This window comes from Embiotoca jacksoni, unplaced genomic scaffold, assembly GCF_022577435.1.
Source record: "Embiotoca jacksoni isolate LCO1_2020_lvr unplaced genomic scaffold, fEmbJac1.0.p SCAF_25, whole genome shotgun sequence".
NCBI classification, from domain to species: domain Eukaryota; kingdom Metazoa; phylum Chordata; class Actinopteri; family Embiotocidae; genus Embiotoca; species Embiotoca jacksoni.
In genome coordinates this window covers 1,834,074-1,840,268 of record NW_027185376.1, presented here as the reverse complement: position 1 = coordinate 1,840,268, position 6,195 = coordinate 1,834,074, and positions in this window count along the sequence as shown.

The following is a 6,195-nucleotide window of genomic DNA, read 5'->3' as shown; positions in this document are numbered from 1 at the left end:
AAATATGGACGTGACAACCCTCTCTCCTGCAAATTACATGAAGTATTTATTCACTTTGTAAAGTTTGTTGTTTAGAAATATTATTTCAGCCCAGATTTTGCTGCGTGAAACGTTTTTGTTGAATTAAGGAAGCGCTCTGTTCTCCTACCGGGCTAAACTACATCAGGTCAACATGTAGATTCAGGTTTAATCAGCAAAAGCACGCTCGCTAAGTTTGGGGAGCGCTTGTGGTTTTGGTTAAACGTCCGTTCAGTAATCTTGTCTCGCGCTTCAAGTCACTGTAGACTTTTTCCATATTTAATCAGGTCTGTGATTTTACCTCATCGTTAACCCAAGAACTTTGAGTGCCTTGACATGACCGTAAAAAGTTGCCATGACTGAGACAAGTGTCAGTAAATGTTAAGCAAATTTCCTTTTCTGTGTAAACATTTGGTGACTCATTTAATATATATTCATTAAAAACGTTTTCACATTATGCTGATAAAAAAAAAAATGTTATTAAGGAAGCCTTATGTTTCTGTCAAAATGCATTAGCTGTTGCAGATTATTTAAACAGAAAGCCTGAGGGACAGAGTGGGGACACGTATATGCAAACGTACAGAGTTAATGTTCTGTATGTGTGCAAACATACAGAGTTCAACTCAAAGAAGCCAATAGTGGCACAAAAAGGACAAATATTGTCATTACTTGGACAATAAAATAGCTCGGCAAAAGGCACCATTGCAAAATAATTTGTTGACTGGTTTCCATGTAAATCTTGATGGTTTTTTTATGTTGTTGTGGTGTTTCCTTTATTTTGTCCAAGCCCCATGCAAACATATGCACATACTAGCTGTATGTTATCTGCCTCATGTACTAATGTAACACCGCATGTGTATATTCATTCTCTAATCAGGTTCTGAGGAAGACGTGACTGGCTTCATTAATGTCTTTGCTTTAATTGCATTTGATTGAGACATTCGCAGTTTAACAATGGAGCCCTGCAGAGAAAATCCATTTTATTTCCTTTCAAACAATTATATGTAACTTGTGACATTTTTCACTTTTTGCCATAAAAAAACTTGCTGTGCTTTTTTGTACTTTATTGCAAATGTCTCCTGAGCAGCCTACACGCAACATATTGATGACAGTGTTGATTTAGAGCGCACTTCTCTCGCATGTAAATGATCCAAAAGTGTGGGATGTTTGTTCACCTTCTTTCACTGTAATCATACATTATTATTAAAAAAAAAAAACGCTTTGACCATCATCTGATGTCAGATAGGCCTGATCTCCACTTCAAAGGGACATGCTCTGTGCTGGTCCAAATGGTCGGATAATATTCAGTGTGATAATACATCACACAGATGTCTTTCTCTCCACTTTGGAGTAATCTTGCTCTTTCCGCAGATGCACGAAGGAAACTACAAAATGTTCAAAACATCCATACAGTATTGAGTTTTACATGTTGGCAGGGATGACTGAAGAGTTACACAAACTCTGGGATGAATGCCTCTGAACAATAACTTCATACACTTTTCTAGAGTTAGATTTTTCTCCCTCGAGATACTGATATGAATGTAAATAACTCCATTACATCTAGCTTTTGTCTGTCAAACTGAACACTCCCTGAAGGTACAAATTGTATATAAAAGCCTGTCTGTGTCTATCCTGTTTGATGTTCGGTATCTTCCCAGTTTTACTACTTGAGCGACTGTCGGAGCCAAAAACCATAAATACTTCCTGAAAAAGTTTAAACAGCATAGTAACGGCAACAAGAGCCTCCACATACTGGGTGGTGTGTAGATTTTCTGCTTGTTTCAGAGGCACCTAAAAGGGATTTATACATCTCACTCCACGTATGTTCTCCTACAAGCATGCGCTGATTGCACACAGTGGGAGAAGGCTATTTTTGTCATTAAAGTAGACTGTAGATTATTCCTCGATACTTTTGTCACACAGTTTGAACCTTAACCTTTTTGGATTCAGGACTCGGCTCCAATCAGCAGACCTGTTGTTTCACTTGTAGATCGCCCCCTTTTCAAAATGCATACCAGATCATTTTGATAGAAAATATTATCCAACATTTTGAAGAAAGTGGCTTCTTCTCTTTGCTGGCATGAAAGCAAAAGCAACAGCCGCTGCGTTTCAGGTAGGAGTTTTGACTGTATTTCCTTTTGAATGCCTTCTCTCGTGACTTTCAGCTGTGGGATTTCATTTTAAGCCGCTACACTTCTTTTGGTGGAGGTAAAGAAGAAGAGGAGGTAAAGACGGTTGGGGGGAGGGGTACACAAGAGGAAAAGACCGAAGAACGTCATCGCGAAACATGCTATCATGGAGTCTCTGGGGAAACAGAAAAGTAGATACACCCAGGATGTATTGAAGAAAAAACACAAATAATATAAAAACCCACCTTTAAACAAAGAAGAGGATGCAGTGAAAGGAAAATAAAAGTTTTTAGCTATACTAACAGCATGGCTTTAACACTTTGGTCCAGATTGAAATATGTGACTTTTTTTTTTTTTTTTTTAATCATATTTCGGACGACATGCTATGGTATTACTTTTTCGTGTTATTTTTGACGACATGCTATAGTATTATTCTTTTTTCCACATTTTGGACGACATGCTATAGTATGACTTTTTTCACATTCTGGAAGATATGCTATAGCATCACTCATTTTTCATATTTTGGACGAAATACTATTCTATATTTTTTTCACATTTTGGACGACATACTATACTATGATTTTTTTTGACATATTTTTGAGGACCTACTATACGATGCCTTTTATTCATAACTTGGACAACATATTATATAAGGACTTTTTTTTTAATATATTTTGGGTGACGACATTTTTGACATATTTTTGAGGACATACTATACGATGACTTTTTTCATATTTTGTACGACATACTACACAAGGACTTTTTTTAAAAATATTTTGGACGACATACAATACGATTTTTCTGTGTCTCCTCTGAGCTTTGACCCACCAACAGTACATAATGTACTTCCTTTTCCACACTGAGCTCCTCTATCTCAGGATTAAGTGACACTCAGTCTGTCCAGACAGCTTTCTGTCCCTGTCAGAAAACAGCCTCTCGAGTCTGGGGAAAACTTTACTGACTCGACTGTCACAGTCCGAGTTCCTTCAGGCTGTCATTTGTGCGGAGCGGTCATAAAAACGGCCTTAACCACGCTGGATTTGTTGTTACGATCCAACTTGTACACAAATATAAAACTTTAGGCTTTTGATCACACTTGCATAAATTCTTCCCATCCGTTCCCAAAACAAGCAGCATTAATACCACTAATGCAATAGTAAGCAGCACTAGCAAATACACAAACAAGGCACAAAGAATCCATCACTGATGAATTTGGAGATTTATTATGTTTCATTTGGATGATTGTCAAGAGCAAGCTACTTGCCAATGTACTAAAAAAAAACAAAAATCACCCAAATGTCTCCAGATTTATGATAAATTATGTTTCACAGTTTTTCATGTGACATTTAGAGAAACTGCTTAACGCTATACCATTGTGTAAAAAGCCGTTATTGTAGGTGGAGGTGTGAATCTCTCCGCTCCCTTTGCCAGTTTACTGGAAGGACACTTGTGATGATGTTTCCTCTCTCCTAATCTTCTGAAAGCACCCCGAGAAAAAATATCTCACTCCAATTTAGCTCCACCTAAATCCCTGTCTGACAGCTGTTCTAAAATAAAGCACATGCAGGTGGCTTTTTGTTTCACTTCGTATGTTCTGTTTTATCTCCTTTCAATGCCGTGAGGTGGCCACAATATTCTGTAAAATTGTTTAGAAACAATCCTTGTGCATCAGGCTTCTTTGACATGTTTTATTATTCACTGGAAGTCTTAAATCCTTGAGGGGCAACAAAAGCCCTCTGACTAGCGGGTGAGTAACAAATTCTCTCTGCGGTGACGACTGTTTAAAGCTTGTTTGCTATACAAGGGATTTATGAGCAGTTTTGGCAACAAACCAATTAGATGCTGCTGGTAGAAATAAAATATCTGTTTCTTGTTGGTTTAATCCAATCAGGAGCAGTTATAAACCCAATTACATTTATTAATTTCAACAGCACTGAGCACATGTTGCAGACGTGACCTCCTGTTTGAGCGATTGCAACATTTCTGTATTATTATAACAATAAAGAGGTCAGCCGCGCCTATCTGTCTGAACAATACTCTCCTCTTTGTTTGTTTTTGCATGACATGAATAAAACATGACGATGCACTTTGTGAAACCACAAATGACAAAGTTCTAGCGATAATCATAGACTTTTTCCTCACCATAGACTACTTTTCTTATTTGGTGCATTGTTGTGGTTTTTTTGTGTGCCTAAGATGTTCTTAGACGCTGGTTTGATTACTTCATTTTTGTGTAGTTATACTTAAAATGACTTCTCCTTTTCTAATCCATATAGGGCCGTTTTCATCCATCCTTCCTTCCATCCATCCATCCATCCACGCTTCTCTTATGATTGTCCAATGTGCTTGAAGAGGAAAGTTGCAACACCTTCTTCACAATATCTGAAACTAATATAACAGTAATGGTCTGAAGAAATCCTCATTCCAACGATGACTATAAATTCTGAAAGATTTTAAGATGGTGTAGTCCAATTTAAACCTTAATTAGTCAGAGGAATAAGAAGAAGCCAAATCACACAAGAGAAATGAAATTAAGACTAAATATAATTAAGACTGTATACTGTTCTTTCTACTCTTTTTACTGTAAGAGGCAGACGACATGCTCTCTGGAGATATAACATCCAAATGATAAAATTACTCGAGAGCCTCCCCCTCTCGACATATGGCCTTCCCATTTCTGAACCTCCCCCCTCCCTAATAATTTACACACAGTCCCTAACTTTGAGCATTCTTTCTTGTGTCATGCTACCACTTTGTGCAGATGCTATTTCAATTTCCTAACCAGATATCCGTCGATACCTCTCACACGGGGATTTGTTTGTCTTTTTAACACTCATTTCACAAGATACTTACATTTAACCTAATTTCTCTCCACGTGGTGGTGGGCGCTCCACTTCATGTGTGAGCACTTTCTTTTAAAAGGAGGCAGACGGTGGCTGACAGGGAGCTTGACAGCGAGCTGTCGCTCTGCCTCGGCTCCTCAGGAGGTGGATGTCCTCGGAGTGGAAGTCAATAGGAGGATTTCACAGTTTTTGGGATGACTTTAGGAAGAGGAGGGCTGTAAAATCTAAGGGAGATGGGCCACTGCCCCGTCACCGTTTAATTAAACCCTTAGAGACCACTGGCTGCATGGGAACAACGGCCAAATGAGTCGCTGGGTCATGTGCATGCGCTCTGCCGCATGAATAATACAAAGCACTGCAGGCTCATTGAAAATAATCAGAGAATACTGCCCCTTCCAGGGCTCTGCCCATGTGACAAGGAAATCCAGGCTGTTTTGTCCCTGCTTCTATTCAATTACTCTGCTTAGGAGAGCAGTTGGTCAAGACTCACACATACAATAGGAAAGAGACACTGCAGCTCAGGTGACTTGTCAATGTAACAAAGAAGGAACAGTTGAAGTTTTGTTTAAGATGGATTCTTGATGCAGTAAAGGAGCCGTTTGGTTAAAGCCACTCTGATCAATATTTTCTATTATTAACAATGGATGAAATGATTGTGTAATCTGAAAGGACCGATCTTAGTGACAAACTCATCGAGAATTATCACCCAACTCTACAGTTCCCCTCTGGTCTATTGCGAGTTTTAGTGTCTTTTAGCCCATCGTTTTGGTTCTGGTTCCGTTTCGCTTCCAGCAGTAAGCTGTTGTTTTCACCAAAAAAAAAAAAAAGCTCCGATTAACCCACTCAAAGCTACCTGCCCAGCAACAAACAGACAAAGTTAGCAACTAGCTGGTGGACATAATGAAGCATTTCGTTGATAAACAGCCCTGTGGAGTTGGTGGAAACCAAAACAGCGAGAGAGAGAGAGAGTGAACATTGAATGCAGATTTGCCAATAGGCAGGAGACACAAGCCCAACTGAACGGTTTGCTCTTGCTCAGTTTCAGCGAATTTCATCATGTATAGCGATGATAAAAATATATATTTAAAAAAAAAAAAAACTTTTCCCTCTCAGAAAACATAAGCCCTCTGAGGTGGCAAGAAAGCTTTTACTATGGTGTAACAACATTCATGTCAGCAATAGAGCAGGATTAATAATCTCCTGGT